This window comes from Cyprinodon variegatus, unplaced genomic scaffold (genome assembly GCF_000732505.1).
Source record: "Cyprinodon variegatus isolate N-32 unplaced genomic scaffold, C_variegatus-1.0 Scaffold390, whole genome shotgun sequence".
In the NCBI taxonomy this organism is placed as follows: Eukaryota; Metazoa; Chordata; class Actinopteri; order Cyprinodontiformes; family Cyprinodontidae; genus Cyprinodon; species Cyprinodon variegatus.
The window spans coordinates 211,460-225,177 of record NW_015150843.1 but is presented as its reverse complement, the minus strand read 5'-3'; the positions used below and the strand labels follow the sequence as shown (position 1 = coordinate 225,177).

The 13,718-nt window shown below is 37.6% G+C and overlaps 1 protein-coding gene across 1 annotated transcript in view; it reads left to right on the top strand.

Annotated features, from left to right (window-relative positions):
* Positions 1 to 1,858: 1,858 nt before the first annotated feature.
* The window catches only part of gnaz (guanine nucleotide binding protein (G protein), alpha z polypeptide), a 43,392-nt gene continuing 31,532 nt past the window's right edge, over positions 1,859 to 13,718 (top strand). The window contains exon 1 of the mRNA XM_015387307.1: positions 1,859 to 2,043. The gene's annotated coding sequence lies outside the window, so the exon portion shown is untranslated. The remainder of the gene's footprint in view (positions 2,044 to 13,718) is intronic.

The window sequence follows — 13,718 nt, the reverse complement described above, 5'->3', positions numbered from 1 at the left end:
TTGTTGTGAATGTAAACAGCACATTAATAACGATAACATATGCAGTGTCTTGCAGCAAAAATGTAAGGGGTTATGTTTGTTTATTATTTAACTATTCTCTATTATGTTATTCTTATACACTTTTCTAAGGTCCAGATTTCTGTGACCATTTTTTTTTTCTGTAATCGTTTTGCTGCTGTAAACACCAGCATTTCCCCATTGTGGGACAATAAAGGGATTTTCTATTCTATTCTATTTTCTATTCTATAGTAGATGAAATAAACTGACAATTTCTACATGACTAGCTACTGACAATAAAACCAGTCAAGCAAAATAGCAGCTTGACCCCTCACCCATTTGCAGTTAAATATACACAAACATACCTGTACTATAAACAAAATGTTATCATACCTACAACTCAGAAACTGTGCAAAGTGGATAGCTACCTTTCATATCCAAGTATAAATTCCCACCTAATGATTTCCCCTCCGATCTTTGAGGCACCTCGTCCAAGGTCTGACGTTCCAAATAGAAATGTCAACAACTAAAGACACTAAGTTGACAAAGCTAGGTCATATAGGGTAAATGCTCCTGAATAAATTTTTATGGTTTGTTTTGAGTATTATTAAAGTTACTGTTATAGCAACCCTTTTAAATTTGCCTTAGAATTCTAGTGTTGTTTATAGTTATAGGGATGTGGTAGATTTGTATATGTGATTCAGAGTACTAAAGTTTCAGTCACTCTGTTTTGGGAGTCGTTACTTCTGCATTCAGACTTGAACAAAACTGGGATCTGTGGTATCAAATCTCCCTAAAGAAGAACTTAGTGGAAAAGAATAAAAAGTAAACAAGATTGTGGCAGGGAAAGAATCACAGGCCCAAATTACCACCTGCTTTCCAAATATTTAAAAAAAGGTCCAGATGAAAGGTCAGTGTGAGGCAAGGTGCTTACTCCCACCAGATGTGTACTTGCTCTGGCCTTCAGCCGATTAATTATCTCGTAGTTTATGACACTAGGGTCGGTGTTCAGGCAATTGCATTACACCACAGTTCGAGCAATCTGCTGGACCGTTTATTTGAGTATGTGGGTAAAATAAATAAGGGAGGAGACTCTTTACACACTGGTGGTATGTGAAGGGAAAGAGGAACTGATCGTTATGTTCTCTCAGTTCCTTCATTCAGGTAGATATATTTAATTTAAGATGAAATACAATGGTAAGGCACTCTGGAGGGGGAACCACCCCTTAGTATGCTGCCCTATTTGCTCGAGCCTCTATCATTTCCTGGGTATAGCCAATAGCAATAAAGGAAGTGGTCCCACTGTCACAGAAACAGTTGGCACGGAAACAGCACATTACACCATCATCCAATCCCCCTCCCATTCCTTTGTCGTCATGCCTGCCCTCCCTCCCTCCCTGTGTCCTGCCTCCTCTCTCTGTCCTGCATGTTTTTCACTCATCAATGAAATCACAACCAAACCTGCTGCAGGCCCCGTCATGAAAAATATGACACCCTCAAGAAACAGACGGCGGTTTCATTTCAGCCAAACTGTTAATGTGCACAGGCTTTCCCTCAACCAGAATCAGAGCTGAAACGAAGATGCTGAAGCCATCAACGTGTGTTTTCCCCCTCGTCTCTGTCACTCTCATGATTTAATCCTGACCTCTTCTCTCTCACTCTCTCTTTCTCTCCCTCTCTCTGACTCCTCCCTCTGTTTCTGCCCTGCACTCCCTCTCTCTGCCTCTCTGTCTTCAACACACTCAAACACACACCCTCCACCCCCATCGCTGCAGTGTCTCAACTGCCTTGGAGCAAGCAAAAGAGGATACAGAACACAGACGGTTATAAGAGGGCTGCTGAAAGACACACAAACAGAGAGAGAGAGAGAGAGAGAGAGAGAGAGGGAGAGAGAGAGAGAGAGGTGTACTTTTTGTGTGCACTGAATATGAGGACGACAAGAAGATGGAGCAGAAGCACTGAAGGTGGATTGCACTGAGCCTTTTCTCTTCTTGCAAGGCTTGTCTGCAGTATCCTTTTGTAAACGGATGCCAGCTTGAGTTGACGGTAAGCAAAGCTCAATGTGCCATTTTCTCTTATCTACCCCATGGGATCTCACTGTGGCTATTCTGTTGAAGCAAAATAATGAAATGGTTGAAGAGATATTCAGAGATGGCACCAAGGCAGGAAGGCAGGCTGGCTGGCCAATCCCCTCCTCCACCCTCCAAGCTCAGTGCCAATGGACGCTGCTATCTTACATTACAATTTGACTCATAATCTCCCTGGAGCATCTTTGATTCTTATAGAATGCTTTTATAGGGATACAGTGATTAGTTTATATAATATTGTATGTAGGACAAGTGGAGGATGCAGTAAAGATGTGTGCATGTGTGTGCGTGTGTGCGAGGATGTGATCAGTCCAGGCCATAAGCTGTACAAACAGTGGGGTGGGGTGGAGGTGGGGGGTAGGAGGGTAAACCCGCCATCACACAATCAGGTGTTCAGCACAACTGGGCTTTACCAGATAACAAAGGTGCACTATTTTCGAGCTGTTTGGCATAAGATGACAAATTCCAGGCCCTGAAATATCTGCAAGATTTTGCAAGTGCAGCTCGGCGTTTGCTTTTGCAGGGAGTAAAATTTCATCGATGAATAATAATCTCCTCCTTGAACCGGATTCCATGTGGTTTACTTTTGTCCAGCTGTTAATAGACCTACTGTAAATCCTGTGCTTTACAAGAGCTTTGGTGTATTTTATTTTTAGTGGGGGGGTTGTGATTTATTGTGTGGCACCAGAAGAACATGTGTGTTTGTGTACACTGTGTGTGCGTGTGTTTGCGTTACACGTTCGAAAAAAAGCAAGAGAGGGTGAAAAAAGAGAGAGCTTGTGCAAGGGAGCGGTTGAGGGGCTGGAGGGGAGGGGGGTAACAGTAGGGAGGCAGATGGGGCAGAGGGGCGGAGGTTGATGCAGCAGAGAGCAAGAGGGAGAAAAGAAGGAAAGCGAAGATTTGGCACATATTGAAAAGATGAGAAAGCGAGGTAGGAGGGTGTGGGGAGGGGGAGAAAGGTGGAGGATTGGTTGTGATAATTTTAAGGTGATGAAAAGACGGCGTTGCTGAGCATGTGACACAGAAAGAACACGAAATGAGTTGGCGAGAGATCCATCCACCTGAGGCGAACTAAGGCCCCGAGGCATCCATGAATCAAGACAATGATCGAGGAATACACAACCTAATTCAATGAGTCCATCAAATCTGAGATACTGGACACCTGTACAGAGGCTCCTGGGATACTGTTGATTAGGAGAAAACTGGGACTTGACAGGAATATTAATCATCTAGGTAAAATCCATAGGTCTGATTAAAAAAAGAGTCTTGGGACCAAGACTGGCAACCAAAGTATTTTAATGTTCAACAAGGTAAAGCTAGCACAGAAGAAAAAAAAGAAAAAAAAAATCTGCGATGATGTTACAGTTTAAAGTCATTTTATTGTTGAGATAAAAAGAAAGTGGCGATAAAGCTATTTTTATCTTTTTAGCTGTATGGAGAAAAAGAATGTGATGCTGACACTTTTCAAACTTCAGTCATTTTGTACAAAGTTATTAAATTAGCATTTTTTGGCATAAAGTAACTCCGAATGTCACTTTGGATTCAATACTTGGTTGAAAAAGTTAATTGCATGCAAATTCTGCATTCCGATAATGTTTTGGGCCTCTTAGATGAACTTTCATTGCCCTTGATACCAAAACTTGACCATTTTTAGTAGCTATGATTATGAAGCTCACAAGCAGTGATGAGGTCATTATGATGTAGTGAAAGAAAACAAAAGGTTACATAAATGTGGGTAAATCAAATTTAATATTGTAGTCACAATTTTAAGGAGCAGTTTTGAAATGAAATGTTTTTCAGATATTGGAGAACGCTACTACAGAATAATTTCTTCCTTACAAAAAGGAGAAATTTTGGCTTTTTAGCATTGGTGCGATATGGAAACTAAAGGAACCCTGTTTATAATTCTTACCAAAATAACAATGCTTTGAAACTACATTTGGCAACCTAAAAGGTTTGTATTTGATTAAAGAAATTTGAGAAAATATCTATCTGGTGCAGATGATTATTCCTTCAAGGTTTTAGATGGACTAGTCTCAATCTCAAGTAGTCATTTGACAAGATGCAGGAAAACCCCTATCAGGCTACCAGTTCATCAGGCAACACAGAGAGACACAAAAGACATGTATTTGCACGCTCATTCCTAAGTCTAACTTAGAGATAAGAAAAATAAGTTAACATGGATGTTTTATTACTCTGGGACATTCTATAGAAAACTATAGTAACAGCATGCAGAACCTAAACAGGACTGAAAACCATCACATGTCAATAAGGTAAACCACTGGACCATTGTGAACGCCCACAAGTAGATCATGGTATACATTTATTTTTTGAATATTTGTGTTGATATTGTGAGACTAAAAACCATAGTATTTTTACTCAAGGTTATCATAGCATTTAAATCTCACACCAGCCAATGTCTAGTGGAGGCTTTTTATTTCAATCTTCCTTGTAGAGAAAACCTACACTGACAGTACAAAGCTTATGATATCCAAAACACTGTTTGCTTCAGCTGCCAGTGGATCACACAATAAGATCATTTTTGCTTTTGATGCACACTAAATACAATAGCATGTCAGTGCACTTTTGAAGAAAAAAAAAATACATAACTGAGGTCAAGTATATTATTAATGTAGTCCCCTTCTTGGAAATATTTGCAAAATTAATTCCAAAGGTCATTTTCAGTGCCATCATATAAAGGATGTTGTGGCCACATCAGTTACTGGAATAAACGCACAATCTGTGGGCTGAAACCCAGCAGCCAGAATATACACTGGCCTGTCAATGTTGTCTGTTTAGCATGCAAACAATCTTTTTTGTCCTTGATATTTTTATCGGGCTGCAGGGTGGGGCAGTTTTGTGCACTGTTGCCTTGCAGCAAGAAGGTTCTGGGTTTGATTCCCGGCCCAGGGACCTTTTTGCATGGAGTTTGCATATTTTAACCGAGCATGCTTGGGTTCTCTCCGGGTACTCCGGCTTCCTCTAAATTGTCCTTAGGTGTGTGTGTGTATGGTTGTATGTCTCTGTGTGTCTCTTTGTTGCCCTAGGAAACACTGGCAACATGTTCAGGGTCCATCGCAGGACAACATCTATAAAGTTATTTTTTTTTATTTAGTGTAAGTTTATAAAAAAGTTGAGCACTCAAAGGCCAACAGCTATTTTGTCAGTTCTTCATTTTCGTTAATTTTACAGTTTTTAAAAATGACTCATAACGGAAATTTTTACTTTCATGTTTTCACTTTCACTTAGCTTTAATTTTTCGTATATATTAGGTACTTTTCTTAGATGAACAAAGTCAGTTTTCCTAGTTAGAAATAGTGTGAGATGCTATGGCATGACCCTGTGGACGCTCAGTTTTATTTTTTTTTTTACCTAACGTATTAATGAAAATTGGAGTTTTTCTTTGAAAATGACTTTACTGTTGAGGCGACTCCATTTCAAATCCAACAAACAGTGGAATTGGCTAATTTCCTGCATTTTTTTAACTGCCATTACACTGCCACTAGTACAGAGCAACAAAATTAACTGTCTGCGTTTAAGGCATCCCCTTGGGGAGCAGTGGGCTGCCATTGTAAGACACCGGGGAGCAGTGTGGGGTTAAGGGTCTTTGCCAGAGTGGCAGTCCGTGGGACTGGGGCGTGAACTCATTCCAAGCGCAATGCCCCAACCACTAGGCCGCCACTCTCCAAAGGCGGTCATTAGGCATCTTGCCTAATGACCCACACTGGCAGCTCATTTCCCCCAGCTGGGATACAAACCCAGGCCTCCTGTTTGCAGGATGGGTGACTTACCATTTGAGCTAGCCAGCCGCTAATTGCTGTGTTGCTAACTACTTTTAGCGTTAGAACATCGCAAGCACAGTATGTACATATTTTTCATTAATACACATAAATGGAGAAGGTTCATAGCACGTGTTAGCGTGAAGCACTTACGCTACTTTCTAGAGTACTAGAGAGAAATATTAGCTTGTTTTGTAGGTAGTAGCAGCATTTTTTCCAGTGCAGTCTATTGATGAAAGTTAGAGTGCACGCATAAAAATCATGCATGTCTGGATGTCAGTGTTGTACTCCACTGCAGTGATACATAGAGAACTAAATCCTGGAAGTTCAAGATGATGTAGTGTTATTCAAATTAAATAGATAACAAGATACATTAGTTGAGTGTATTTTTTATTTTTTTTTACTTATGAAAAAACAACACAAATCTATTTTATAGCCTACAAGAATTATAACCTAGATTCCTTTCTGCTTATAGATTTTGTATGTCTAGGGGGCTGGAGGGGCCTTGGGCTCTTCAATATATGTAAAGGGACACACTTGCCTGGATGCTACATTGCTAAAATCTGCTAAATAGGGGTTTATCTGAGTGTACTTTAGGCTTTTACTCTGGTAATTTATTTCTCTACAAAATTAAAGTGAAATCACATTTTCTACAGGTCTAACAGCATTTTACAATAATAACTTAACGTAAACTAATACCAAGCAAACCATTAATTAAAAAAAAAACTCTACTGGCAGCTCCATGTCAACTGTACAAAAAATGACAGATGGATGACAATAACAATAATAATAATAATAATAATAATAATAATAATAATAATAATAATAATAATAATAATAATAATAATAATAAAATAACTTTACACAAAAGGTAATGATCTTTGGGAATTTGATTCCTTTTTTGCAACAATGTTTCTTGGCAGTAAATCGTAAACCCTTTGAAATCCCCCTGCAGCATTTGAGAAAATTGCAATCATATACTGAGCAGCAGAGTTGAATATGCATCGAGCTTATGAAAACATGCTAGCTCCTTTCCATCAATACCAAAATGGTTTTGGTGCAGGCAGGTTCAAGGTTTGGGATTGCATCTTCATTACTGGATAAAGGCAAGGCGCATCATGTGTGTAACCAATCTTTGGGTAGAAAGAATAGAAAAAAAAATAAGATCCAGCAACACGTGGCAATCCCATACTTCCTCTTTTCCAGATTAAATTCTAATTTCCTAAACCTTAATGGTCCTTCCTATATAACTATTGGACACGTCCTCCATTCATGGGTGTGCAGAGGATGGAATTGCTTAATTTCACTCATGAACTCAACTTTATTGTATGAGAATCAGCTTGGGCAAGTTCATTAAAGCACAATTTGAGTTTCTGACTTTGATACATGCTGGTTGAGAAATTTGATATTGTCTCATAGCAGTGTGTAAACAAGCCGATGACTTTAAGGAAATATCAGGCTGCTGGTTGTGTATGGTACTCTCAAGCACTACTTATAAAAATACAATTTTTTTTTTTTAAAGTAATAAACTATTAAATTGCAGGCATCTCATATTTTTTTAATCTAATTATCCTATCCAATAAATGACTCCTGATTTTAGTCATTAGTTAGGTATGTGTAACTAACAGAGAGGACGTAGTAATTTTCTCATGAATGCAGCTGCCTTTTCCTCGCTTATATGACAGCAATTACTGCTAAAAAGGAAAACCTGACCAAGTGCAGATTTCTTTACTTAGAATGTGTATACATTAGAAGTCCTGAGTGACCACAAAAGTCAACTGGATGTTTTAGACTTCGCTTCATGAGGGTTTATGAAACCTGTCACCATGTCGTGATAGATTCTATCTGAAGCTCTTGCAAGCAAAAGTGAAGAAACAGGCAGTACACAAACAACCGTTACTCCACAACAATCAGCAAATTTCTCGTCTTTCTGTTACACTGGTACTATACAGCATGTTGCAATTCTGGTGTGTCAAACCATATGCTGAGTTGACCTCATTTCACCACTTTTGTTACTTGCAAACCCATTAAACTCTGAGACATAATCACAACTGACAGACTTGGGTTTTGGAACTGGCAGTAGCTTGTTGGGGAAACAATTCCTGTACAGAGGAGTTTAATGTCACAGACCAGTGCATTTGAGGCCTTTTTTTTTTACCTCGTAGGTGAGCAAACCAGCAGCTTGGACAATTAAACTGAGCTCTATTACAGTTAAGTGCCAGGGGGCCAAAGCTTAGTTCCCTCTGCAACCTACTTAATAAAATGATTAATCTGAGATGTCATTTTTTTCCTCAGGAGGAAGGGGCAGAATTATCTCAGGAATCTTTGACATTTCTCTAAGAATAGAATTATGTTAAAGCTGATTTTCAGAACAAATGAATCATTCAAACTTCAAAACCCAGAGAGGATTGTTATTATTTAGAGTGATATGGCAGCCCTTTGCTCTGATATAGCTGTCTCAGCATCTGTGTTTGTTTTGAGTCTCTAATCCCAGCCAGTACAGGGACAAAGTCTCATTTTCAGAAATGGCTGTCACATGTTTTAGTTTGCAGTGTTATAGCAAAACTCTAAGAGTTAAATTTGAAACCAATCTTAATGCAATTGGTCCCACTCTGAATTAGGGTAGAGTTAACTGTCCACATAGTGTATATCTTACTCCATTTGTTGTTGTAATAATTCTAAAAGAGTCAACATACTTTGAAATGACATATTTAACACTGGAATTTGCTTTTTAGGTTAGTGAAGAAGAGAACATTTTTGTGAAAACAGGTTAAGCTCATAAATACTCTTCAAAAATCGTAGCCATTATATAAAAAAATGCTTTGAGATGTCCCTTTCATGCTCTGCAACTAACCACAGCAAACATGTGAAAGTGTTTGCCTGCCTAAAGTGAGACAGATATATAATTGCTTGACCGATATTATGCAAATGCTATAGTGGAGAACTGAGAATCACTGAACACACCCCCCATATGAGGAAGCATAGTGGTAGCAGCATCATGATGGTCAGAGATGGGTGGTTACTAGTTACATCTTCTCCGTTACATTTACTTTACATTTTGAAAGAAAAAAAAAATACTTTTAGGAGCATTTTCACTGACCCTTACATTATACTTTTACCTGAGTAATATTGGTTTAGTATTGCTACTCGTACTTGAGTAAAATCTTTGACTACTGTAAAATCTTTTGACTACTTTATGAGTAATTTGAACTATTCCAAGATCAGGTAAACATACAGTAAACGGTAAAAAATCAGTTGAAGTTCTTTACACTGTCCTAACATATATACAGTTCTCACCCTAAGGATTGGTTTGTTAAGTTTTGTGTAGAAAAATATTGGATTCAGTAAAAATATTTCTTAGTCATGAATTTGTTCTTTTATATTTAACATTTAATTTCATCTTCAGGCAGTTGAGTCTTTAAAATTCCTGAACTTGCTCATAAAGTCTGTCTGTCTGCATCATTTCTAAACATTAAATAAGGTCTTTGTATCTTTGTATACTCAATACTTACAGTAAGTAGCTTTTTTTTTTTCAAAGTAGTTTTTAACTTTTACTGAGGTAATTTATTGGATGGCAAATTTTTATTTTTTTTATTTTTCTGGGTACTCTACGCAACTCTGATGATGGTATTGCTATGGTTTTTCCAGGAACAGGAAAGCCTGTCAAATGCTGCTCTTCCACCAGCTTCAGTTGGCCTAGCTCTACTTCGGCCCACCAGTTTTTTAATGTTTCTTTTACTGCTTTTTCAATACAGGTAATGGCTGTTTTTATCCCTACTCATCTCTGATTATACCAACTCCTGAGCAGGGCTGAAAACACCCAGTACCAATACTGTAAAAGCAGAAATGAAAATGTCTGAAAAAGACTGAGTTGAACTTCCCATTTGAAAACAGTTTTAAAAAAGCAGTTGAGGCAATGATACAACAGTTTGGATCAAAGTCATGTGTTAAAACACCCATGTCAAAGTATAGAGTTATACCAAGTTAGAGTTTTTGGCCTGAGAATGGAAGCTTATACAGATATAGTTTCTATACAATAGTAAGACTGACTATTGGGCGTCGAAAAAAAAAAAAAAAAGAACACTATCGAGATGCATTTCAAAACTGTAACTGAAATGACAGGAGATTCTATTAAGTACTTGCTTGGTGAAAGCAAATGTGATACCAACTTTTTTGTATTTGTATTTATAAATAATGTGGAAATCTCTCTTTGAAAAAATGAACACTTTTACAAGCCAGTATAACGGCTAAGCCTCCATGAAGAGGACCGTCTGTTGAATCAAACTAAATCTTACGACGGGCGATGGGTGGGGGCTGTTTCGACGAGCGAGGATTAGGTTATCTTTTAGTGTTACATAAAAACAACATGGGCTCAGTTCATCCCTCCCTGTCTCTTTGCCCTCCTTTCTAATCGTTGTTGATAGTTGCACACAGGGCCCTGTCTGTTTTCCTGTGGCTGGAGAACGAGAGGGCCTTACTTCTAGCTCTCAAATCTGAGTGATGAGAGGGCAGAGCAGAGGGGACTAACAGTGAAACTTTGTGTTCCATTGCACACAAATAACAGCGGTCATATGACAACAAGGCGTTGGTGGAGAGAGAGAGAGGGGGAAGATGAGGGTTAGCTGTGGCCTTTTATACTGGCAAGGTTGGCTTTGGAAAAATTTACCCATGGATCGTTAGATCTATAGGATTTTACATCTCTGTGCATGATTCAGACAAGTGTCTACTCTCGGCAATTTGTAGCACATTTTAAGATTGGTTTAGAATAACAGTTTATAAAATTAAAAGGGCTTTTTTTTTGAGGGCATGCAGGTTTGAGGGGGCTAAGTAGAAATGAGTATTTGACACGGCTGTAGCATTTTGACCTGCTCTTGTTTGCAGAATTGGATTAATTCTCATTGGATGATTATTGGGTATGAAAGGCCTCTTTAGGGTATACCCTCTTCACCAGACGTCCTTCAGACTTTTTTTTTTTTGTTTTAATCTGGTCGGTCTGTCATAGTCTTGATTAAGTCTTAAAATCATTATTGAAAATTGGGCTGTGTTTTGTCTGTCTGATTTTGTCCATCTTTAATCCAATAAAAGACATTGAAAAGACGTTGCAAACCTATCTTTTCAATGATCTGAAAATTTACGGCTTTTCTCCTTTAACTTTCATACCAAATGTAGATGTTGTTTGGACATAAATCAGGTCGTCTTTACAATGTGTTTTCAACAAATGTTTGCCCGGTTGGTAGCAACAGCCGTTTCAAACAATTTCAAACCCAGAATTTATGTCACTTACCCTAAAATCTTTTTTCTTTTTTCCAAAGCCATATGAGTTCTTCATGTGCTTTGGATCATCAGGTTGCTTTGTCATGTGCATAAACTTAAGATAATGAGTTAATGGCCAAAGATTCTTAACCTAGCCTCATTCTACTGAAATTAGATCTTTTCCATAATAGAGGGAACAGACTCCTTCTAAAGATCCCCTAGAATCCGTAAGTTATCTTTGCCTGATCAAAAAATTTGTTAAATTCCTTAAAAAAAATCTCATAAAAAAAAGAAAAACAGTGTAGCAGAATATGCTTTTTTCATTGCATTATTTAATTGGGCTTTTTATGGAAACATCTATTTTTAGCATTTAAACCAATTTTCTTATCTTGTCATCACAGCTCTGATCTAAATCAATTGATGTATTAATCAAAGTTAGGTTATTGCATCCACTTTTTTTTTCATGTTTTAAATAAAAGATAAACAGATCATGCTTTTGGTTTGAAGAAACCTGGATGTGTCTGTGAACCACAATTCCCATTTGCTGAAGGAGGCATTTATCTTATCTGTGGAGACACAAATTAATAACTCACTTAAGAATGGGTTGCACTTACTGTAAGATTAGTGACATGTAACTTCAGCCTTTCTGATATACATGATGCAGTTTGTGGCGGGGAAACAGATATGAGTATTCACTTGTCTACCGTGAGCCATCTCATGTCTTCACATCAGATGGGCAGCCCATAGCTCAGCCTGCGCACAAACATGCCATTGTCATCACTGGTCGGCCTTGTGACTCAGTGTGACCCAGTGGATTGTAGAAAAGGGAACACAGACATTGAGATCAGGAGCGTTAAACGGAGCATTATCATGAAAAGCATCTAGCATAAACGGAACCCTCCACCCCCCCCTCTCCTGACTGATCCACACCCTGTAAACAGCCCACTGTTATTAGGGGGGCAGAACACAGACTGTCATTGTTTGTCTTAGTGAACAAGTAGTGTAGACATGATGCATATCTACAGTACATGACAATCTTCCTTTAAAGTCCCCTCACAGGACAACATATAAAAAAAGCATCTACACATGTTAAGCAAACAGTTAGTTTAACAACATGCAATTTTGTTGGGATCCATAAGAACTTCATAATCAGCTTTACAATTTCCACAAATAAACTAAAGTTTTTTGATAAATCAAAAACGTATTTTAAAGATTTTTAGTGTGAAATATTTCTTGACTGTAAGCTCGCAGTGGTTCCAAACTGGCTATAACTAGGTTGGAGCAACTTTACCCTAATTCATCATTGCAGAGATTCAACAACATTTAGGAGTCATTTCCAAGGTGTTTTGCTGCATATTGACATTATAATATCATGCAGTTGAAGCAGATTTGTTGACTGTGCATTGAGGAAGTTAATCTCTGAATGCACTTTACTGGAATGAGATCTTGAAATTGTGGTGGATATTGAAATACAAGAAGCCAGTTTTAGACGATTTAAAATCTGTGTAATGTGCATCATCCTGTTGAAAGTAGCCATTAGAAAAATATGGCAATAAAGGAATGGGCGTGGCCAGCAGCAATACTCAGCTATGAGGTGGTGTTTAAATTATATTTAGCTGTTTATTTAGTTGGAGCTCGAGGTTCGCTAAGAAAATATTTCCAACTCATTACATCCTTGCCAACAGGGTAACAATTGTACCTAAAAAGTGGGCTCTGAGGGTATGTTTCTCTTACTCTTGTCTGAAGGGGATTTTTGACTTCTGAAAAGTTAGTGATGTGATGCAATAGTTGGGTTTAGAAAACATTTTATCCAGTCTCTTTGACTGATTATATATATGTGAACATACACATATAGCTATATGTGGATATATTTTTATCTTTTTTATCTTTTTAATTTATATTTTTATCTTAATTATCTTGTGCGGTTGGTTGTGTATATATATATATATATATATATATATATATATATGTAAAGTGCTCTGTAAAGTGCATTAAGATGGCATGTGTTGTGAATTTATCTCTTCGTCTATCTTCAACTACATCACCTTAGAGTGGAATGAATGAATTAATACATTTCCGAGTGAATGCATGAATAAATAAAGTTATTTCAGACCAACCAGTAAAAAAAAATTACAAATTGAATATGCAAATGTTCAGTTATTAAAAAAAAATATATATTTTAATTGTATAAAGATTGCTATTCCACTGCATTACTCGTGCCCACCTGCATAGGTATTTTCTTTATTATCTACCTTTGGTATTTTTGACGGTTTAATATATTTAGATGGACACACAATTTTTTTCTCCATCTTGTGGAGTTGCACCAATGCATTCAGATATTTTTGCATGTCAGATTTTTTTTTTTACCTGACTTTAAAAAATACAAATAGGGATACAAAAACTTCAGCCGAAGTTGTGTTTACGATTTGGAAAACCGCTTTTCATGTGGTAAAATTTTACACTTTTATATCCTCCACCTATGAAATTGCACCATTTGGACATTACGAAATGATTTGCATATACATAAATGCACAAAACCCCAAAAAAAACAACATTTGGACACACTGTTGTTTGTCACCCTTCTTGTATCTCATACATTTGT